We start from the raw sequence: 25,857 nt of genomic DNA on the forward strand, positions 1-25,857 counted from the left end.
CAAAGTGTTCGTCATGCATGCGTCGGATTATGTGAGTACTGTATACTGTTATATTGTTTACTTCTGATTTTGAATGAGTTTGCTCCGTGGCTAACGGCTAATGCTACTCTGTTGGAGAGATTTATAAAGAATGAAGTTGTGTTTATGAATTATACAGACTGCAAGTGTTTAAAAATGAAAAAAGCGACGGCTCTCTTGTCTCCGTGAATACAGTAATAACCGATGGTAACTTTAACCACATTTAACAGTACATTAGCAACATGCTAACGAAATATTTAGAAAGACAGTTTACAAATATCACTAAAAATATCATGGATCATGTCAGTTATTATTGCTCCATCTGCCATTTTTCGCTATTGTTCTTGCTTGCTTACCTAGTCTGATGATTTGGTTGTGCACATCCAGACGTTAATACTGGCTGCCCTTGTCTAATGCCTTTTATAATGTTGGAAACGTGGGCTGGCATATGCAAATATTGGGGGCGTACACCCCGACTGTTACGTAACAGTCGGTGTTATCTTGAGAGTCGCCTGTTCTTCGGAGGTCTTTTAAACAAATGAGATTTATTTAAAAAGGAGGAAACAATGGAGTTTGAGACTCACTGTATGTCATTTCCATGTACTGAACTCTTGTTATTTAACAATGCCAAGATAAATTCCATTTTTCATTCGAGGGCACCTTTAATATCGGATAGGAGAAAGTATTTTAACTGAAAAAAAATTATAAACCACCTACAAGTTGTGCATTTAGCACATTTTAACATTCAACAAAAAAAGAATGCATTCTGTGCCGTAATCTAGTCTGTTCCTAATGCAGTCCAGAAATGGCTCCATAAGATGGTCAAATTCCATTATTTTAATCTAATATCAACAGGGCCAGCCATATAAACATCCTTTTGTAACTATACTGCCACTGCTGGGATAACAGACTTTTTTTCCAGGCCATTTCCCTCAGCTCTGGGCAATCCGAACACAAGGGTGGACCTCTGGGTGGAATTTACGGCTCTACGGCTATGGTGAGCACCACAAAAGCTACTGATGTCACTCCTTCCTACGCAATCCCTCAAAAATGACCCTGTGAGTCGATACGCCAAAACTAAACGCCTTGTTCCCAAACTGAGAGCATTACATGTAAATACTAATGGGAATGAAAGTTAGAAAGAATCTTTTTTGTGTGTATGTTAATACACTAGGCAGATGGTCGTAGAGCGGAGGATGACTAAACGAATAAATAAACAAATACAAGACAGTATTGTTTTTGCTGAAAGTTTATCCAGCGTGGCCGGAATTAATGCCGTCCACAAAAGAGTCCCGACAGGCAGAGCATGAAATGGGAATGGTGGGGTGTGGGAAAAGAGACGAGCGAAAGAGAGGCTCCCATCTATTGTTTTCATTGTCTGGGATCAGAAGCTGGAATGAGAGCCGAGAATAGGGGGGTAGAGCGAGAGAGAAAGGAGAAACACTCAGAATCCACATAAACGCTCTTGACACAGAGTGCAAAGATGAATTACAGGTATCCATTTAGCCTAAACAGCTGGGGTGAGGGTGGGGGAAAGTTAGCGGAGGGAAAAAGAGGAGAGGTAGGACAAAACATCAGTTCTTTTAACATAACCTCTTATCCCTCGCTATGACTCCTCCCTGCCTCGAACAACTCTGCGAGAATCAGTTTATGGGCCTGGAAAGAGGATCTGAATCACACTAGCAAACAAACAAGAACCCATACGCTCAGAAGGGACATCAACTATATATCACAAGCCAGATATCCCACTGTCAGATTAGACCATAACAGCTCTGCTTGGTCCCAGGCAACAGGATCAAACAAAAAAGGCTGTACAAATCAAACTCACAAAGTAAGAATCCTTGTACAGCGCGAGTCAATAAAGGCTTACATCCACAAGCCTTGACTATCTAAGACTATCAATGTCCAGTTTACAACTTCTAACATCTAGTATTTCCCTTAAAGCATCATTGGTGCAAGTCATACCCCTTTTCCACCAAGGCAGTTTGAGTGTTGGTTCAGAGCCAGAGCCTAGTTTCAAATCAGTTCTTTGTCTTTCGACACCCAAAGCATCAACTCTGAACCAGGAAAAGTGGTTCGTAAGTAGCACCAAAACATTCACTCTAAAAACTAATTCAGGGGACCTTTAGTCATTACTTAAATATATATATTGTTGTGAAATAAAAAAAAATCAAGTTCTGAAATGCTGTTAGACTTTTTACTTGTAATTGTTATTTTATTGAGCTTGGATGACACACAAATTATGCCTATTGATTCGATATACTACCATGACTTGTCATAGTTTAACATTTTCAGTTAATCAAAAATGTATTTAATTTTAAGTTCTGTTAATGTAAAATACAATCTGATGACGTGCAAACGTGTTTCATTGTTTTGAGTTGTATCAACACTTCTTTTAATTTAGACGAACTTAAGTTAAGTGAAACTGGGCTGGGATTTATATTTCCCATCATGCTTTGCCCATGGCACTTGAAAGGGAGAGTAAATGCTAAAATTAAGTGTTATATAATGTTTTTTGCACAAGATTAATGGTAAGGGAGATTTAGCAGTAATTAGTGTTTTGTTATGCTAATTTAGAAGAGTTTCTGTTAATGTGGGTTTTTGGAGATTTACCATCATGGTGACAAGCGGTGCTTGGTAAGTTCATGTTACATAGAAATGTGTTTTATTGTGTCCAAAAAGCATCTTCACCTTACTTAAAACATACTACAACTTAAATAGTTGCATTCATGGTCACAATTTTTAAGTTCATGTTACTTAGAAATGCGTTTTATTGTGGCAAAAAACCGTCTTCACCTTACTTAAAACATTATGTTGGATCAACTTAAATAGCTGCATTCATGTTGACAATTATTAAGTTCATGTTACTTAGAAATGTGTTTTTATTGTGGCAAAAAACCGTCTTCACCTTACTTAAAACATTATGTTGGATCAACTTAAATAGTTGCATTCATGTTGACAATTATTAAGTTCATGTTACTTAGAAATGTGTTTTTATTGTGGCAAAAAAACGTCTTCACCTTACTTAAAACATTATGTTGGATCAACTCAAAATATTGCTTTGAATTAATGTAATTCTCCCAATTGGCTTAAGTTAAAAACTCTAGTGGAAAATGTTAACATATTTTTTTTTTGTTGAACCAATGTTTTATTTTTTAAAGTGTTGCTGGTCTAGAAGTAAGAGCCGCTTGCGTCAGGGGTTGGGGGCAGGGTTACCGTGACCAAAAAGACGAACAGAAACTCAACCACCATTTTTGAAATAGAAGCTAAAAATGATGGACGAGATCAGTGTTGGGTGTAACGCGTTACTGTAATTAAATTACTTGTTCACTGAAAAAGTAAAGTACGGGATTACTGTTCATTTTTAGGTAATTTAATTACAGTTACTTATAATGTACTTGCGTTACATACAGTAAATTAGTTCAACAGTTCTGTATAAATCAATATTGAAATTAAAATCTAAATTTGTCGTCTAAAGGTAAAAGTGAGCGCTGCCTCTTTAAAATCGTTAGCTGTAGTAAGTTGCGCGTGAGTTCGCAACTTCACACCAGTTGGCTGCGTAGCCGCTGTCTGAAGCAAGTGGCTGTTTTGCAGAATGGAAATAATCCAATTACTTTTGATACAGGTAGGCAAGAACATTACGGTAAAATATAAGCTATGTCCTAGGGAGAAAAAACTACTCGCGCTCTCTGAGAGACGGTCTTCAGTCAGTGCGCTCTCAACCAAAGCGCAAACACATAGCTGCTCTCGCGAGTGTCATATTTTCGCGGTTTATTACACATTAACGTTCAAATACACACACAGTTATGTCAAAATGCTCGTCTTGGCGTATATTCGCGTTGGTTATGTGAATGTGAACAGCATGTGTAACAGCATATTGTCTCTGTCCATTAGGTCTTAGTGACAGCAGCCTTTAAAACATGCTAATGTCTACTATTGGCTGTCTGTATTATAAATGATAATCAAACAACAAAAGAAAAGCTTTAATAAGAATTAATATATAATTAATTTAGAGTTATAACTATGCAGAGTTATTTTATATTTGATTATTCAATTTCTGTGGTATTTTTACTTACTACTATTAGACCTACCTGAAAAAAAATGTATAGCATTGTTTTATTTGTATCTTTAAATATTTTACTGTGGTATCGACTTTGGTATCGAGTATTGTGCACTTTTGGTGGTATTGGTACCGACTACTAGATTTTTGGTATTGTGACATCCCTATTTGTTACTAAAATATTTTAAGTATTATAGTATGTTTTAATAAAGCTAAAATGTTTTAAAAAGCTATAAAAGGCTAAACTATTCCATGTTTGACTCTTATTTAAATTATTAAAAGAGTTTCCTTTCTATTGTCTTCTATTGTCAAGGTTTATAGCAGGGGTGTCAAACATACGGTCTGCGGGCCGAATACGGCCCACAAAGGTGTCCAGTCAGGGCCTGTACCATGCACAAGCTCACTTTTCATGAAAAATAGGAAGAATAATATAAATATTAAATTGGGGTTGATATGAATGTATCTCTGAAGGGAACTGTATTCAGAAAAGTTTTGATGGAAAGTTTTTTCCTCTTATCTCCTTATAAAGTAGTAGCCTATTTAACAACGCAGCGCTGCTTTGTGTATAACGGTAACCATGGAAAAGCTATATCACTGCTGTTCCATAAGCGCCACCTACTGTCAGGGAGTGAATATGCATTTTCATTCAGTCCGTCTGCTGATTTTGTTTTGTGCAAGAGTCTTATGTAGCATAATTTCACAAAGCTAAAGTCAGACCATGCTATTTTTGCTGTCAATCTTGAAATTATAGAATAATTTAAATTAAAAACAACTGCTCATGCTCATGTGCATAACATCTTTGTTGGGTTTGTGATAAAAATGCAGTATCAAGTATCTAATATCAAAGAGCTACACATATTTTTTTGAACAAATAAACAACAAATAAATTTGCTTTAAAAAAAAAAATCTGCAACCAGTATCAGAATCGGCCAATTTGGTTCTAAAAAAATTGGAATTGGCCATGAAAAATTAAAATAGGTGCATCACTAATAAAAAAAAAAAAAAATAAATAAATAAATAAATAAAGCATTATTTTAAAATCTAATATTTTTTCACTGTAAAAACAAATACAATTTTAATAAGCAGTGTACTAGTTTTTTGAAAATTAATTTGTTGTTTATATGGTTAATATTAATGCAACTATTAGAGCACTAAGGTTTTTTTTTTTTAAATTCAGCCCGCACATGGTTAATTTTTTCCAATCTGGCCCTCAACCTAAAATGAGTTTGACACCCCTGGTTTATAGGGATTTTAAAAAGTAGCCTAATTAGTAATGAGTTGAATTACTTATTGAGGAATTAAATTACTTTTTCAGACAGAGTAATTAGAAAGGTATTTTAAATACAACATTGATGATTAATTACTTTTTGAAGTAACTTACCCAACACTGGACGAGATTAAGCCAAAACAACAGTGGTCTTTGTAAGGTTAGCGTTATTCTCAATTGTAATCTAAATAATATAAATAATTATGGTAAGCTGCACGAACACTCTGGATTCGCCGTGTTTGGTTTACGCAAAGTCATGAGCATCAATAGTAATGCAACATCCGCCATTGTTGATCATGTGTTTAGCACTGCCACACTAGCATTGCTGGGAGAGATGAGATGTATACAGTGACGTAAGACCTGGCTCTGTGGTGGCTTTCTAGCCCGTGGAAAGGCAAACCGGTTCTCAGAAGGCTCGCCAGCCGAACCAACTCAGAACCGGCAAACGCACTAGCTCTGAACTAGCACCCAGTTCATGCTGGTGGAAAAGGAGTATCAGTGATCAGACCTTACTTGAGAATGTTCCAGTGCTGGGTTGGGAAAAAAAGTCACCAGGTAAGGGGAAAAGAACGGGGGGAAAGCCTATCCAGTTTGTAACCTAAAACAATTGCCATTTCCTATCAATCGGAATTGGTGCATGTTTAAGACTTGTACCCAACTAACTTCTCCGATCAAACCTTTACTCGGGATTGACTCCATACATGGAGGAAAAAGTGAATTATTAAATTTTACAGCTCATTACTTGGGCAAAAGAGGAATCGACTCTGGAGGGGAAGAGGATTAGTGGTGAAATGAAGCCAGTGATATGTAGTGGGGGCCATTATCTTGCCCAGTTATCTGGATGGCGCGATAAGTAAATAACCATTGCGGGAGTAACCTCCGGGGACGTAGAATCAAAAAGCACTCCGATTAGCATAATCTCTCTTGTCTTTCACAGAAGTCTCGCTCTCCCTCCCGTACACGTTCGGGGAAACTATGTTCTTTCGTAGGAAACTCTGTCAGGCAGAGATAGAAGTCGCCGCGCTGTTTTTTGCGAGCTTATGCAAGCAGAACTAACTGATATCTGCAAATATCAAAGGGGTATCTCTCGTATCGCTTTCAATTTGCAGCACTTTCATTTTTAATTAGTGTTTTAAGCCGTATCTTCGGTGAAGAGAAGAGTTTGTAGAGTTTGACGATAATGTGGAGTAGTCATCCAACACTTACGGTTTTTAAGAAGATGACACAAGAGTGGAAAGGGATGATTTACGTAGGAAGCCCTCGAGGCGAGTACCGCGTCTACAGGTTGGCCTACCTTTGCTTCCCGTATTAAAGTCACATAGCTGGAGGTTCTTAGTTGGTACTCAAGCCTCTGCCAAGGGATCACAAGTGCTGAGGAAAACATAAATGACCTCAGACTTTCACAACCGCCTTCGCTCTATATATAAATTTTAAAACGGAGTGCTGGAAAGCAGAAAAGGTTAGACAGGAAAAGGGTGAACACGTTGCGTTTCCTGCACCGGGCCTCAATCAGAGAGAATGGACAGATTAGTGAATTGATTCTGCAGCCGTGTTTACCCAAGAGCGCAGAAATTTCCCTTCCCTCGCACCATGCTCTTATCTATATTATTCCAGTTTGTTTTTAACAAACAGCAGACTCGTAATAACCGTAGGGGCCACTGCTTGCTTTACGTTTGTGAATAAATGGCCATAAAGCATTTAATTTCAGACTTTTTAACAGTCCGTAATAAATATTTTCAGATAATAACTGAAGGTGAAGTTGGCTTTATGGCACTGTAAATTAGCTCCCAGTTTTATCAGCATATTCGCAAGCTGTTTAACTAGCACACAGATGTCATAATAACGTCCTGAAGAATAACCTTGTTGTTCCAGCGATTGCGCCGTAGCCCTATTACCCAGGGAGCTGTTACGCGCACACGCGCACATCTTCCTCTCGTGAATCTTTAACTGTTTAGTGAGCGGCATGCACAGAGGACAGACGAATTGCCCGAGGCGTGACTGTCACACCAGCCATTATTCTCCCCTTGACTTCCATTCTCTCTCAGGCCTTCAGCTGCAGAGGTTTTCCCTCGTAATTCACCCACATTAGCCCTTCTAACTACAACCCCCCCGCCTCCCTCGGATCCTGCGTCCAAATAAAAGGAGAATGAATGCACACCAATGGGGCGGCTATTCGGACGGACGATATTCTCATGCATGCCGCCCCGCCGTTTTTTGTGTCGCATACTTGGGTCCAGTCAGTGAGAATGCCAATAGTCCGCCAGCATCGGGGGGGCTTAGTTAAGACTTCACATGTCTATGATTAATGAAAATAAAATGCAACGGGGAGCGAAGTCGCCACCCCCATTCGCCCCCAGAAGGCTTAGGTTTGTGTGGAAGCAGCGGCGTGATAATTACTGATAAATCCGAGGTCTCAATGAAGCGCACTTTCCCTAATCTCACTGGAAACATCACAAAAGGTCCGGCTCTCTCGCTCTGACACTTGACAGTGCTGGTCTTTGCTCTAATTTCTGTTGGCCTGCGGCAGGCAGACAGCATCCATTGTCAGAAGCCACTCAGTGGCGAAAAGAATCAGGACGCATTTTTGGCCTGGCTAATTCCTATTGTGTGACTAGCACACGATGACCTATGTCCATCTCCCTTTCAGAATATGTAGTCTAACATTGTCTCTTTTATCTTGAGTTGTTGCTGCTTACAAAACCAGCTAAAAACCTGCATGTGTTTGGTTTTGGATGCTGGCCGCCAGGATAGGATGCTATCCTGGCTATCCTGGCGATAGGATATATCATAACCAAGACTACCCTGGTTGACCAGTTTTAGGTTTTGCTGGTGGCATGCATGGCTATCTTTTAAACAGGGAATAAGCCAAAAAACTGTTTTGTCTGTTTATGACAACTTGATTTTTCAAATTTTTTTTATGATTGGTGCTCCCTAATCTTGAATTTCTGGTTACATCCCTGTAACCAGTGCGCCTCTTTCTCTCTTTTTTTCCCCTCACGAGATAAGATACGAGTTGACGTTTATGTGTGATGATAACTACAAACACATTACATTTTATGCTTAAGTTTCCTCATTTTCCCCTTATATAATATAGAGTCCTTCTCCTTTAGGATAGGTGTGACTGTGTGAAAAATAGGTGGCATAAATCAGTGGTATTTTTTTAGACCAAGGCTGCTGTTTACACTTGCACACACACACTGAGACTCTTAAATCCCCAGGTTGTGTATATGCATGGGGAAGGTGGGGAGTGTCGCGCTGGTCAACATTTCTGGAGGATTATTTGATTAATGCTGAGGGCTGCAGTGTGTTTAGACAGGGTCATGACCCCTGGGCATCCATTTAATCAAATCTCTCTTTTTCTCAGCTCACCCAGAGGAGGTCAAAACTAATACAGCCTCCCCTGTCTCCTTTTTTTCTCCCTTTCTCTCTTTCTCTTTACTACGTGCAGCTGGCTTCGAATGCATGAATGAGAGGTGTGCATGTGTAAGCAAGTGGTCTGACGAGAGACCAGGGGCGCAAGGAAATTTGTGGTTGAGGGTTTGGAGTGTGCGCATTTGCTGACCTATGCTTTAGAGACTAAACTGACCCCAAAACAGCCAATTCTGACAAAACCATCCTCAAAGACAAAAAAAATTATCCATAAATTAAAAAAAATAAATCTTAGTTATACTGCAAAAAATAGTTTTAAGAAGTCTACAGTATGTTCTCATTTATATACAGATTATTACACTGCAAAATATATATGTATATTTTAATATATTTTAAAATGATTATATATATATATATATATAATTTTAAATATAATAAAATATACTATTTACTGGTATTTCATTGTGCTATTTTGTCATTTTTGCAGCTTGACAGCCTCAGTCCCCATTCACTTCCATTGTATAGAAAAGAGCAGCATGAACATTCTGTAAAATTTCTCCTTTTTTGTTTTACGGAAGAGAAACATCCAGACAGGTTAAAACTAAATGAGGGTGAATATATGATAAATATAAAATATAATAAATTCAGTTTTATATATAAATAATTAATCAGCATTTTTCTTGTTTCCAATAAAATATCTGAACATGATGAAAAGGAGATAAATGTACTTCTGTAAATCTCACAAAATTTTGTTTATGCTTAAAACAGGGGAAACTAGTTGCCAAGAGTTATATTTAAAAAAAAAAAAAAAAAATCATCTTATGAAATTCTGCTCTTAAATATATTTATCTTGGGTAACACTTTATTTTAAGGTGACATAGTTACAAGTTACTACATGTATTTACAATAGTAATAACAGTAAATTATGCATAATTACAAGTAACCCTAAACCGAACCCTATAGTAAGTACATGTAGTTCATTAATATTAATAGGAAATTATTTGAGTAATTACAATGTAACTACGTCACTTTAAAATAAATTGTAACCTTATCTTGTTTTGCTATGTAGATATTTAATTGAAAAACAATACCGATCAAGAAAATGTAGTATGAAAAAATGACAATGTAGCTAATGAAATGTGTGTACAGATATATGTCCAGATATATTTGAACATTGCTACACTGTGTCTACAAAGTTGTGCGACTGTCACTGGCAGTGTACGTTTTTGTGTAAGTACAAAGTTTGTGAGTGTTTGTGTATAAGCCTCTCTTTATTTATCCAGTGTTAACTAATTATTTTGTGGCACGGCCCGCTATCACCCCCCCCCTCCCTCCAACACTCGTACCCAGCCACCAGGGAGGCCCTGACCTCCGGAGAGAGCAGAAGCCCTTATTCAGCGCGATATTACTTAGTCCTTTATTCCTCCATTCCAATAGTGACACTTCAGCGCAAAACTGCCTTTCTTCCTCCACTCCGCTCACCTCTTTGAATACATTAGCCCCTGAGAAAAAATACACGCTAACAATCCTTTGTTAATGATATGCTTATTTACCTGCTGCTGTCTGAAGTCGACACTCCATCCACTCTCACCTTACCTCTGCTTGCTGCTGAAGTCATCATAATTTTTAAGCAATAGTGCAATATTAACATTTCCCCTGACTTTCTCCTCTATGCGTTCCGCTTTCCTTTTTTTCCCCACTTTGAACAAGCCAATTACCCTGTTGGCCCGAGCCAATTACACAGTATTTGTTCAGGAGTTTTCAATAATACTCTCTCTGTCTCTCTCTCTCTGTGTCTCTCTCACTCGAAAGGTTTTCAAAAGGTTTGAGCTGTAATTGCCAACCATTGATCAGCATAAACTACAGGCTAAATGGAGTGTAGTTGTGTTCGGGGGGGTCTGACATGACGCGGGTCTCTATGGTAATGGCGTCAGCATAAAACTGAAATAATTGCCTTGTTTGAATTACATGCATCTTGTAGTCTTTGCTTTTTAATTAAATCTTTACACCGACGTTATGAACATAAATCTTTAAAAGCTGCAATTTAATGGCACCTGCACAATGCTACAAGATTTCTAAAAATAGCACACATCTCAGCATTTAAGTGTTTCTGTAAAAACATTTATGAAACTAACATCTTAAAGGGTTAATACACCCAGAAATGAGAATTATCCCTTAATTTACTCACCCTCAAGCCACCCTAGGTGTATATGACTTTCTTTTTTCTGTCACACACAATTGGAGTTATATTCAAAAATATTCTGGTTCTTCCAAGCTTTATAATGGGAGCGAATAGTAACAGATATTTTGAAGCCCAAAAAAACATCCATCAATCATAAAAGTAATCCATATGGCTCCAAGGGGTTAATAAATGCCTTCTGAAGCAAAGCGATGGATTTTAGTAAGAAAAATATCCATATTTATAACTTTATAGACTATAAGATGTAGGAGTAGCATAGTTTTACTTTTATGATGGATGGATGTGCTTTTTTTGGGGCTTCAAAATATTGTTTACTATTCATTACCATTATAAACCTTAAAAAAGCCAGAATATTTTTTTTTTTTACTATACCTTTGATTGTGTTTGTCTGAAAGAAGATAGTCATATACACCTAGTAAATTATGGGATAATTTTCTTTTTTGGGTGAACTAACTCTTTAAATTTTGGTCTGGTCAGAAAAGCTATCATATAAACTTATAGCGTACAGTTTATATAGACTATTTACTGATATTTCATTGTGCCATTTTGTCATTTTTGCAGCTTGACAGCCTTGAAGTCCCCATTCACTTCCATTGTATAGAAAAGAGCAGCATGGACATTCTGTAAAATTTCTCCTTTTTTGTTTTACGGAACAGAAACATCCAGACAGGTTAAAACTAAATGTGGGTGAATATATGATAAATTCACCCGAAAGTCAAAGTCCTTTCAACTAGTAACGTGTCCTTTGTAATATAATGGCTGTTATAGCGGGAGACCATTAAAAGATCAGCCAACGTGTGTTTGTGTGCACGACACACACAGACACACACACAGGGGGAATAAGAGAGATGTCCAGGCTGCTTGACTACATTTATTAAGGGTGCAGGTGCAAGTCTGTCTCACTTTCAATCTCACACACACACACACACGGCTCCATCCACACCGACCCGCACAGCCCTGGGGTACGGTGGGTCACGGCTATGAGTGACATGGCTGAGACTGAGGGACGCACACACACACATACATACACACACTTGTGTCTTGACTCCAGATTAAATTCCTTTAAACGTGGGAGGTGGACTATACACATGACCCTTATTTAATTAAAAATCACAGGAGTGGCCCAAAAGAGAGAATCCTTCATTTTGTGCACACAGTACAGCAACAAGAAACAATAGAGAAATTCACCATGAGGGAGTGAAAAAAAAAAATTAAAAAACAACTCGCTCTATTTGAGAAGCACATTTAAACTTAGAAATGTTCAATTTGAATGGGGAACAGTTTAGCATGTTATTTGTTACATATTTCCATACAGTATTATTGTGTCAATCAAAATGTAATTAATTGACAAACCATAGTGAATTAAAATCATCCGTAGACAGGTTTGAAACTAAATGAGGGTGAATATACTGTATGATGAAAGAGTAAAACTAGCGATGTTGAAAACTATTTTAAGGACTTACAAACGTACAAATAAAAAAAAAAGTTGTTTGGTTATTTATTTTACAGAAAGTACTGTAAGATATATATATATATATATATATATATATATATATATATATATATATATATATATATATATATATATATATTATAATATTTGGGACCAAAAATTATTCACACACTTTGACCTGACCATGTTTTGCTTAAGTGTTTTCTGACATAATTAAGATTAATGTTTTCTGACACAGTTTAACTTTGAGATCTTGTCATATTTTATTACCATTTTTTTAAACTATATTGAATAAACTGTATTAATGAATAAAATGTTCAAGGAATAAATTTTGGTTTGACTATTTATATATATATATATATATATATATATATATATATATATATATATATATATATTATTATATTATATTTTATATATAAATATAATATAATATATATATAATATAATATATATATATATAATACTATAATAATATATGTTATTGTAATATATAATTATTTTGTAGCTAGGTATTGGAAAAATGTGCCTAAAGTGTGTTTGGTAAATTAGATTTCATAGGGAAAAAATTGTGACAACCGTCACAAATTCATGGATGTAAAAATAGATGTTTAAATGAACAGTCCATTTTTGTTCATAAGAACTGTACGGCCATTTAGGTTTCACTTAAGATTTATGAAATTGATAATGCTACATGGATATTGTCTAACAAGCTCCAAAAATCTTATTCTATGATTCAATACAAGGTAATAAAAATGAAATAAATTCGCATGGTTTATTTATACAACAAGCAAAGCTTAAATTAAGGTGTTCAGTCGACTTGACTCCAAGATTAAATACTTTAAAACAGACTTGCCAAACAAAGACTTTGATTACTTCTTTTTTAATCGAATCATTTCCTCCATCGCTGTCGTGCGCCATCACCAAACCCCACCGCACAAAGAGCTAAACCTCAAATGACAGATAGCTGTTTGTTTTTCATGCTGTTCTGCAGCACTTTAATCACTTTTTCCGAGTCCTGCATTTTGTACCTCCCAAGCAGACAGGATGGGACAATTAATTAACTTTTATAACATTGAAACGAATAACAGGATGTTTTCAAACGCAGCACTGTTGGAGCAAAGAAAGGCTATTGTTTAAGAGCGCGATTGTTTAGCCACCAAACACAGATGACAAGAAATAGGTATATTTAAGCCAGAAGGAACGAATGCATCTAGCGAGCTCTTCTTTTTCCTAAGATCGATCAGAGACAAAGCTATGGGAAGGAACTGGGCTAATTTAGGTCCCTTAAGACAATTAAACATTTGGTGTGCATTCAGCCGGACTAAATCTCGTACAGCCCTCTAATCAATTGTGCTAATGCTGCTTTAGAAAGACGAAAAGTGCATTTAAAACTAAAGAAAGGAAATAAAAATGATTTAAACGCACAGACACCGATGCACAGATGATCTAAATACAGTCAGAGAGCTTCGAACAAACCACGTGCCCGCTTAAACGCTCTTTAACCTCTGAACCCACACTTGACAAGAGCAGCAAAAGGACTCGCTCTCACACGCCAACAACAGCGGGTGATATTTTCACTTTCGTACTTCAAACACGACGCATTAATTCCCTAATTGAGTCGCCCTCTCCATCCAACCGTCGCCGCTTCTTCTCCACGCTCCACGTTTTTCCTGCTTCGTTTTAATAAACTTCTTGTTGGGGCTGCCACGGCACACACAGATAGACAGTGTGATTTGGTGGCGTTGTTTAATTTGATTTGCTGTAATTAATTTGCCCCGTGCGCCGAGACACTCGGAGGCGTGCGTGTTTGTGGCTGCGCTTACGCGTGCTTGCGCGCGACCCGATAGCGGAGTGCATGAAATAAATCATTTCTGTCAGAGCCTACCACTCACTTTAATTAAAAGCATGCCGCTCTATAGAAGACAATTACGCAGGCGATTGTGACAAAGAGGTGTATTAAGCCGGACCAAATGTCATAGCGTGCATTATCTGCTGCAGGAGGCCTGAGGGAAGAAATGCGATGCAGCACCTGTTTCTAAAAAAGGAGCGCTGTTTGCGGCCCTCTCAGGAACCCGAGTGTGTGTGAAGTGGACATTTCTCTTAACCCCTATCAATGGCACATTTTTCAGGCTGTGACATCATGACCTTGCCTGTGTCTCTTTCAGCATTCCTTACTGCGAGTCGCTCTGGCCGTGTGTTTCTAACACGGATCAGTGATGTGTGATTGTGGTTCTGTGGCGAGCGTGTCAGGGAGACGGCGTGTTTTTCACTTACCTGACCGTGAGGAACCCGGGAACGCGCAGGAACGTGGATCGCCACATGAGAAAAGAGAGAGAAACGGCAAGATGAGAATGCATAATGCACTATTGTTAAATTGAAGTTGAAATGTTAGAATACTTTACAGAACTGGCATTGACTTTAGTCCCAGAGGAGGGGCTGTACACCATTCGTGATCAATTGTGGTTTGATAATGTGTGTAATCGGTTTAATAGCACGCCATTCCACATCAGAAACATGTTATTCGATTTACTGCAATTAAGTGTTCAACAGTGACATACACCAGGGACGTAACCAACACTGACATTGAGGGGGACAAGTTTCCCCAGTAATTAGAAATGCAAAAACTGTCCCCCCACCAATATATGAAATTCTTGCACTGTTCTGCTGTACGACATTATGCAGCGCTCTGGTATGTTTTTAGGATGACAAAAAGGTTTAAAAGTTACACTTTTAGTCTGGTCTGCCTCGGCGGTCTAACAGGGCTCGTCAATGTCAAAATGATTGTAATGGCCAATCAAATCAAAGTGGGCGGGATTTACTGTTCACAAAAGCAGAGCATGAATTCCAGCTCGAAGCGTCAGTTTAAGATTGAAAGAGTGTGGTTAAATGTAAATAGTTAATCATGATTAATCGTTTGCAAAAAAAAGGTCTGTGTTTACGTAATATATATATATATGTGTGTGTTCTGTGTATAATAATTATGTATATATAAATACACACACATACAGGTATAAAGTTTAGAAATATATGCATGTATTATAAATATATATATTTATATTTTATATTACATATAAACATAAATATTTTATATATAAATATAAAATTGTTCTTAAATATATACATGAATGTGTGTGTATTTATATATACATAATTATTATACACAGAACACACACATATATATTACGTAAACACAGACTTTTATTTTGCAAACGATTAATCGCGATTAATCGTTTGCAAAATAAAAGTCTGTGTTTACATAATATATATATATATATATATATATATATATATATATATATATATATATATATGTGTGTGTGTGTTCTGTGTATAATAATTATGTATATATAAATACACACACATACAGGTATAAAGTTTAGTAATATATGCATGTATTATAAATATATATATATTTATATATATTTTATATTACATATAAACATAAATATTTTATAAATAAATATAAAATTTTTCTTAAATATATTCATGAATGTGTGTGTATTTATATATACATAATTATTATACACAGAACACACACATATATATTACGTAAACACAGACTTTTATTTTGCAAACGATTAATCGCGATTAATCGTTGCAGCCCTAAAATAGTGAAACATTTAATACATCAGCTGTTTAGAAATGTTAAACGACCGACAGCAACGTCCAGTGACACATGCAAACTACTCAACGTTTTTCTCAACTATGGCTGTTTTCAATTGAAAATGTATGTGATTCATATAATTCCTAACTGAGTGTGACTAGACCAGAAACGTTTTACGTTTTTGACATATTAGGCATACAAATAAAAGTGCATCTGGGCATAATTTTAATGCAAATTAATGAAAATATTATTTGCAAATAGTTTAAAGTGATTATTTCTCAACTAGAATTAGATCTAGAATTTCCTTCACTGTTCTATTTCTTTATGCTTTATAAAAAATTGGCAACCCCCAATGTTCAAGACATGGTTATGGTCTTGACAAGTCAGCACAAAACACCCATTTAACTTTCGTAATCTAATGTATTTCAAGATATTCAATGAGAAAATGTAGTGATTTTCAGTTGCATTTACTGTATTTATTCATTTAGCAGATGCTTTTATCCTTTGAATAACTGACTGGATTGTGAATAGTTATTTGGATATTGGATAGCATTAAGTGACATCAGTTGAAAAGTCCCTTCAGATGCGGAGAAAGTTATTATATTTTCATAATTCTTTTTTTTTATTATAATTATGTGCACCCAAAAAACAGGAGCATGCATTAATAGCAATAAAAAAATAACTGTAAAAATACAAAACAAATTTACAAAGTAAAATATCGTTTTCCATTGAAAAACAATGCATTCTGGGTAATATTTGTCATTTTAAGAAATGAGGCCTATAGGCTACATTCTCAAAAACGACATATGATATTATCCAGAATGCATTGTAATATACAGTTGTAATATACTGTAAAAATAATGCATTCTGGGTAATATTTGTCATTTTCCAAAAATTTTCTCGAAAACGACAAGTAATATTACCCAGAATGCATTGTTTTACGATATATTACTGTCGAAAAGTGAGAGCTCGTTAATTTTTTGACATGAAAATGATGCTGAAAACCAAAAGTAAACCTTAAGACATGAGAGAACTGAGAATAATTATAATTATTAGTGAATAATTATATGAAAAGGGCCACACATACACTTTTACCTCAAATTACCTCAAATTAAAACTCAACTTGAATGTCGCCTTTGGGGAATTTTGCCAGGGCAAGCAACAATCATAATTCCTTTAGAAAATATAAAAATCTAGTTGTGGTTATTATTATTATTAATGAACGGAATTAATTAACGGTGCACTTCTTCTTTGCGTTGTGCCTAAAACACCCCTTAACCGCAGTAAAATCTACACCCTTTTGTGGCTTACCGATTTAAATGTTACTTTTTCAATAGTTTATGCGACTTCAGCCCAGTGTGGAGCTGGGCTGGTAATTAAATTTTAAGCTTGTGACAATGTACTGACTTTCTAATGACATCATTTCACATTAATATTTAAACGTGGCATTGTGGCAAATACGAACATACTCATTCTTGTAACCTTATAGTAATCAATTTGCCAAGCACAAACTGTAATCTACTTGGCAACTGCCCTCACTGAGCGACTTTATTTGAAAGCTGAATCTTTCTGAACTCGTCTCGAGGTGACGTGAAAACTTTCTGCGTGCCCCTAAAATAATTCATGAGCACTTTGTGAGTGACAAGCTCACAATGCTCTATAGGAAATTAATCTCATAACTTGTTCAGCGTTTTGACAACGCTGTTGCCTAACAGCTCAGATTAAGGGAGACACCATCCAATTATGTGTCAGTGTTAGCAGGCAAATAATAGCACTCATCATTTTGAGAACTATTGTTGAGGAAGAAATGCCGAACAATGCTAAGGACTACATTTTGGACGGAAACGGCACTGAAGCGAGAGGCTCTTGACAGGAGAGGCGTGAAACTGCTACATCTGTGACAGGAATTTTGCCGAAGTTCTTTTAACGGTAGCGTTCGCATTTCGCTTCGTCGAGAACAATTGTTGCCCACGGACCGTAGAGGTACGGTAATCAAACAGTACCGACTTTCTCTTTTTCTTCCCAGTCTCGGAACGGCGGGCGGAGCGACTTCCTGCCAGTCAGTCGACGGAGAATGCGTATCGCGGCCTGACGTTATAATTAAACTATCCTGTAAGACATTCACAGACCTGCTGACAAGCACGTTCGCATTATGACAAAGTGGTCAGATGTTTGAGACTTATTCGTAAAGCTGCTATTAGGGAGGACCTGACAAGTCGAGTGAGGAACACACACACACACACACACACACACACAAAAGCACTTTGTGGGCGTACTGGGCGGCATGAGCTTGCTGTGGCATGAAATATTTCAATGCTGTGTTAAAAAGTTGAAAACAGGCTTCAAATTTTTGACTGTTATTGTCTGTTAAATATGTTTAAATTACAGGGACTGTGTTGGTTTAAAATTGTAATTTTAATAGACATAAATAGGAAGAACGAGAGTTTTTCGACTCCTCGTGTGCAGTTGCATTCTGTTTAATTCTCATTAATAACTCTTACGATCAATCATATGGCCAACTTTATCATCCATCAAAAGCTACATTTGCATTTTAGTACTCTGGGCCCCTGGCTACAGAGTCCATCTCTTATGCACTGTCCCCCTGAGGGCCCCTCGGGCCTCTCCGGCCTGGCGACAGCAGAAGGAATGAGGGAAAAGAAGATTCTATTACAGATGACAAAAGAGCAAAGACCCGACCTCCGGTGAGCTCTATTATTTAACATACATTATAACGGAGATCTGATTTGTCAAAAAAAGACGGAAGATATTTGCAACTGCTTGGAGCGGTGACCTGAAAAATATACATTTGGACGTGCTGAAAACTTTTGACGTTTGTTCACTTTGAGTTCTGCCTCAAAAAGTTGCAGCTAGAGTTCTATGCTATAATACAAAGAAAAAGGGTGTCAAATCAACCAAATTTGGCACAATTTTTTTCTATACAAAGACAAGCATAAATAGTGATGAAAGCCAAAATATTAAATGTCATGGATGTATATTTACTGAGTAATCCACTATTTTGTAGAGGGGGGGGTCACGATGACAATTCACCTGACACTTGACTTTAGAAAGATGGCAGTATCATTATTTTATTTTCACACAGAGATTGGTAGGTCTGTTAGTAAAATTTGTTGACTTTAGCAATCTTTGTTTTATTATATGCCAACAGTGACAGTTCAAAAATGGCAAAAAGCATTTTTTTTGCCTCAAGTCTGCATGCCTGTAACTCGAAAAGTATTAGATATCTTAATATCCTTTTAGATTCTGGTTCTTATCAAACTTCCCTTTTGGTATCTTCAGGCCCTCAATGGTTAAATCCCAGAGATATGGACATGCTAATGCGGCTTCAAGAGTAAATTGGTAAAGTTGACATGGAATGACCCAAAAATGGTTTGACAAATTAACAATACACAAATAGCATGTCAAAACTACATGCATTATAATTATCATCAATAGCTTTAGATTTAGCTTTTACAGACAGTTTCTCAAGTCACACTGCATGACTCAACATGCCAGCTGCAATGGTTGCATTATGCTTTCTATTTACAAAAAGGAAGCATGATATTGTCAATTTCCTGCATGTGCCCTCTATTTAGTTGGTCATTAAAACTACATGCACGATAATATGTAGAAGCTAAAGTTTGTAAACAAACTTTGATGTTGGCTTGAGAAAGCCTGAATGGGCAGCCTAAGTCAAAGAGCCAAAGCACATGTCTGTTCAGCGTTCTGGAGATGGCCCACCACAAAAAAAAATTAAATAGTTATGGTTTTTGTGTATTTGTATTGTTTGTTTGTTTTTTGCGACTCATGCTATTTTGTATTCTAATAAATAAGATTACTATTACAGCAAATTTATACATACAAGTTCACAATAAGCAAAGTACAAGCAATAGCACAAATCAGGTTTCAGGTTTGTACGTATTCAGGTACACAAATTGAATAATCAAAATGTCAAATAACATTGCATAGTCTTTACTATATACTACAAACGTTATGCAGTCAAAAGCAGTGAGTGATTTTTTACTTCTTTTTTTTTTTCTCATTAAGCTGGTAAATGCGGGCGCTTTAAGACATAATGCACGAATCAAATGATTCTTTCTCAAGTGTTAATGACAAATGAGTTTGATGCTTGTAGCATTAAAGGTGCCCTAGATTATGTTTTTAAAAGATTTAATATAAGTCTAAGGTGTCCCCTGAATGTGTCTGTGAAGTTTCAGATCAAAATACCCCATACATTTTTTTTTATAAATTTTTTTAACTGCCTATTTTGGGGCATCATTATAAACGCGCCGATTTTATGCTGCGGCCCCTTTAAATCCCACGGTCCACGCCCACAGAGCTTGCGCTTGCCTTGAACAGTGCCTTAAAGTTTACACAGCTAATATAACCCTCAAAATGGATCTTTACAAAGTGTTCGTCATGCATGCGGCATGCATGCGTCGGATTGTTTACTTCTGATTTTGAATGAGTTTGATAGTGCTCCGTGGCTAACGGCTAATGCTACACTGTTGGAGAGATTTATAAAGAATGAAGTTGTGTTTATGAATTATACAGACTGCAAGTGTTTAAAAATGAAAATAGCGACGGCTCTCTTGTCTCCGTGAATACAGTAATAACCGATGGTAACTTTAACAACATTTAACAGTACATTAGCAACATGCTAACGAAACATTTAGAAAGACAGTTTACAAATATCACTAAAAATATCATGCTATCATGGATCATGTCAGTTATTATTGCTGCATCTGCCATTTTTCGCTATTGTTCTTGCTTGCTTACCTAGTCTGATGATTTGGTTGTGCACATCCAGACGTTAATACTGGCTGCCCTTGTCTAATGCCTTTTATAATGTTGGAAACGTGGGCTGGCATATGCAAATATTGGGGGCGTACACCCCGACTGTTACGTAACAGTCGGTGTTATGTTGAGATTCGCCTGTTCTTCGGAGGTCTTTTAAACAAATGAGATTTATATAAAAAGGAGGAAACAATGGAGTTTGAGACTCACTGTATGTCATTTCCATGTACTGAACTCTTGTTATTTAACTATGCCAAGATAAATTACATTTTTCATTCGAGGGCACCTTTAAAGCCCTAGGAAGAGATGCAGTTTTAGCAGAAAATTTTAGTTAATTTTAGTTAAACTTAAGAATAAGTTTAAATAGAATAACAATATGTTGGCTTTCTCAGATGCTGTTTAATAGTTTTGCATGTCTTACTGCAGGTCACATGCCTATTGCAGAAATACACATTGAACTTGTCTAGTAGCGAGCACAAAGCAACTCGCAAAACATACTAAACAATAACAGCAACTTTAAAGGTGCTCTAAGTGATCATGGGTGGAGTAACTTCCTGTTGACGTTCGAAGTGTTGTCAAACAAAACAGAGGCTAGCTAGACCCTCCCTCCTCCTCCTCCTCCCCTCCCCTCCGTGCTTCCTGAAACAGTCATGAACGTGCATTTAAAATCATTCTTGTCGGTTATTGGCTGGAGCATGTTTATTATGTTTCGTGGTCCAGGCTGCACCAGTTTGTTTTTATTGCCATTTTTGGAGCTTGTGGCGACTACAGAGACCGCGTTTTTTTACAGTGTGTTCAGGGGACAGGCAGCTAGCGAATAGTGAGGAGATGTTTGCTGTATGTGACAAAAAATGTTTTGGCCTAAAAACGCGTGACATCGCTTAGAGCACCTTTAAAATAACCGTTCAAGACACACTCCACGCATGCATGCCACGCGCAGACAAAAAGGAAGCATTAAATGGTGAATTTCCTGTACATGTGCTCCATATATTTGAATGAATATGAAGTCATGAAAAAATTTACATAATTAGCACAATGCTATTTTGTTTTAGGTAGAGTATCGCATGTCACACTATTTTCCTGATCTTCCTGATGTTGTGCAGTGCAAACCTGCATGATCGTGTGGTCCTTGCAATGTGGTCTTATATTGTCCTTCTCTGCGCGATACGAGAAACGCATTATATTGTCCTTCTCTGTGCGATACAAATATTGATATGCTGGCGCCAAATATCGATATTTTAATTAATAAAATAAGGCACTCAAAATAGATTTCCCCGCTCCCATCATCACTACTTCATGGCTCCTCGAGGTGGCGCTCAACACATGAATGAGTTGAAAAAGAGGTTTTTAACGGGATGGCGTACAGCAGTGCGAGTAAAATAATAGATGCCCCAGCCACGTTTAAGTTCAAAGTCTGGAAAACCTGCACTTAACCTTTCCATGGGCATTTTGTTTTCATAGTTAGACAGATATTGTGATGTATCATTATAGGATTGTCTAGCAATATATTGATCATCGCATCATGATATTATCGGTATTGTGAGCCGTGTATCGTATCGTGAGGTATGCTGTGATTCCCACCCCTTCACTGGAGGATGTCGTCAACTGTGCAAATGCAGTTTGAACTCTACTTTTCATTTCAACCAGATGATCCAACGGCAACTGCACGGATCTCAGACTGCCTGGTGGACAATTCAGCAGGGACGAAAGAACATCACCTACAGCTCAACCTAGCAAAGACAGAGCTTCACTCTGATAGTACGGCACAATTTCACCATTCAGCTAAATTCATCAACAATAATCCCATCAGAAATCTTGGGGTGATCTTTGATGACAAACTAATCTTCAAAAACCACATTGCTCTTGGTACAATCACTGAGAGGCACAATATCACTTTCCAGAACATTTTCCTTCACAGTTCCTGGATGGTGGAATGATCTTCCCAACCCTATTAAGATTGCTGAATCCCTGATAATATTCGAGTAACACCTGAAAACCCATCTCTTCAATCAGATCTTCCCTTTTGCTCTCACTAGTGTTGTCAAAAGCACAGACCGTGATACAAAGTCAGTACTGAAATTTTAAAAATGTGATGCTTTGAGCACTGGTGATTCTTAAATACCATTGATTGGCAATTGTGTTCATGCACTCAACAGATATGTCTGTGATTGGCTACAATGATCAACGCTTCAAAAATATGTTGTAAATACTAAACAGTAACATTCAAATAACAGTTTAAGACCACACACCACACATGCATTCCATGCGCGGGCACACTCGCATTCTGCTTTCGGTTTTACAAAAAGGAAGCATTAAATGGTCAATTTCCTGTACGTGACCGTCTCCCCTTCTACCTTCACATATCTGACCACTCCCTGAACTGTGACCATAGGGCAGAGAGGAAAAGAGAAAGGAGATAGATAGCACACCAGCGAGAGAGAGAGAGAGAGAGAGAGAGAGAGTTACTGCAGCTCTTTCAAAGGTGAACTCTATCTGCGCTGCTGCTATAGTGAGCAGAGGCGGGTAATAAAGAATGCCGGGCCTGACAAGGAAGGTCTGGGCGCAGGTGTTAAATCAGGCAGTGCGGAGGGCAGCCGTATGCACAGGCTGATTTATGGGCCCTTCCAACCCGTGTGTTTTAAACGTGACCTTGCGTATACACTAACCCTGACCCGCTTCTTCACCGGCCCATTTTACCATGCGCTTCTGCTCAAATACACACGCTTTCATTCCCATGCAATACCGTACATAGGGATGTGTCAGTGCGTGATGCCACGTATGTATAGGTTTATGACTCCGGTGTCCTTCAGCTGCTGAGGATGCGTGCAGTGGAGTTAGTCGAGAAGGTGTGAGTTGAACACAACGTACATGAATTATATGCACTTAATGCTATGAAGACCTGATTCATATGTTGCTTGATGCATCTCAGAGTGTTGGTGATGTGCTGAAAAATGTGTATGTGCAAGGCATTTCAGATTGATTCACGTTATTTGATGCATCTGTGTTTGTGACATGCTGAAATGCATGTTAGTGCAAGGCTTTATGAATCAGTGGATGTTTGTGACATGCAGTAAAAAATGTGTATGTGTGAGATTTCCAACAAGTCACATTAATTGATGCACCTCAATGTACTGAAAAACTTGTGTTTATGAGCAAGATATCCCAGACCAATTCACGGTACTTGAGGAATGAGTGCATGTTTGTGACATGCTGATAGATGCATTAGTGAAAGATATTTCAGACCATTTCATGTTACTTTATGCATCACTGGATGATTGCAATGCAGTAAAAAAATGCGTGTGGATACTTGCAAGAGATTTCAGACCATATACATTACTTGTTGCATCTCGGAGTGCATTTCATGTAATGAAATAACTAAGCATTTCAGACCATTTCACATTACGTTAAGCATCACAAAGTTTGCAACATGCAGTATAAAAAATGCATTTGTATGCGTGGAAAATTTCAGATGATTCAGATGATTTGATTACCTGGGGTGTTTTTGAAAACGGTTATGTATAATTCAATTTAGAGTGATTCAAGTTATTTAATGCATCTATGGGTGTTTGTGACATGCTGACAAATTGTGTGTGTGCAAATTTGCCCCTATTTGGGTGTGAGCAAAAACATGCTATTTTTGTGTGTGTCCCTTTAAATGCAAATGAGCTGCTGCTTCCGGCCCCCTTTCCAGAAGAGGGCGGAGCTTTAACAGCTTACGCTTCGGTTGCTCAACAACAACAAAGCTGGAGAATCTCACGCAGCCAAAATGACGATTGTCAGTAACGGCGTTCAATTGTTCAAACCGGATTTATGTAGTTGCTGTGGAGTTGATTCAACTCATCAAATAGCATGTGCCATTGTGTTAATCTTTTGTGCAAATCCAGCACTGAATTGACCCTCGTTTGTGAAGCAGTCCGGCGTAAAATGATGGCATAGTAACAAAACTCTACTACAACAACTCTTCCTCTTCTCTAAAGCAGCCCAACATGGCCTCACCCCTTTTGTTGCGTGTTCTCGGGGGCAGGGTTTATGTAAATTTTAGGATTTGTGATGTCACTAATCCAGCAAGAAACTCGTTGTAGTCCCTACCAGCCGTTTGTTGTAGTCCTTAAAAAGCGATTTCTGTAAAAGAAAATATCTCCCTTTGCATTGAACTTTGAGTGTCGTAACTTTGCAGATGTTGTTTATGCTCAAACAGCAACATTACACACTAACTAAAAATGAAATCATAATCAAGGACCCTTTTAAAATACATTTATTTCATATTAAGTATAATAACATATTTATTGACATATCACTTAAGACTTACTAGTATAAAATTATAATTATAAAACGGCCCTTGATTCTGATTGGTTGAGCCGCGTTCGAAACCATTGTAAAATTCATGAAAACATACAGCTGACCGCATTACATAAGTATCGCTGCGCCACTGAGTGTGTCTGTCTTAGCAACCACTCTTAGAAACGTAAACGTATGTTTGTTCTCAATTGATTTTGTTCATTAAAGCTTACTGTATTATGTATTGTGAGTATTGTGAGAGAGCTATCGAGTGACCCAGTGTATTACCTGCATTCAGATTTAGCATTTTCTTTCAGGTCAGTCCTATGTTCATAACAAAAAATCTGTTTGAATGTCCACTGTGATCCTGTCCTTTTAACATTTAATGGGTTTTCCCATACCCTGCTGACACTGACAGCACTAATCAAGTAAAGCATCTGTCATTTGCGTCTTGTTCCATGTTCACAAGTTTGAATATAAAAGTATTTGCGCCTGAGTGACTCGCTCATAAAGATAATCTTTGCCACCATCTAGTGGCCGAATAAATGTAGCTTCTATTGCTGTTCACGGTCAGGGACTATTTTTTCCAGCAGAGGAAGGCTTTTAATGATTTTACTTGATAAAATTTGCATTGATACATATTTTTTGCCTTTTAATATTTGTATTGTGTGGTAACCGTTTTATAAAAGCACTAAGCCCCAAGAAGCTGTGGTTTACAGAGAATTTATAACAGCTAGGGGGGTTTTAGGCACTCCGCTAACAACGCCCCTGAGCTGTTATAAATTCACTGTAAACCACAGCTTCTTGGGGC

The 25,857-nt window shown here is 37.3% G+C and overlaps 1 protein-coding gene across 4 annotated transcripts in view; it reads right to left on the reverse strand.

Moving 5' to 3' along the window:
* dacha (dachshund a) overlaps positions 1–25,857 on the reverse strand; it is a 201,530-nt gene that overhangs the window by 150,493 nt on the left and 25,180 nt on the right. The gene's annotated exons all lie outside the window — the stretch shown is intronic.

Source organism: Megalobrama amblycephala, linkage group LG18 (assembly GCF_018812025.1).
Source record: "Megalobrama amblycephala isolate DHTTF-2021 linkage group LG18, ASM1881202v1, whole genome shotgun sequence".
Lineage (NCBI taxonomy): Eukaryota > Metazoa > Chordata > Actinopteri > Cypriniformes > Xenocyprididae > Megalobrama > Megalobrama amblycephala.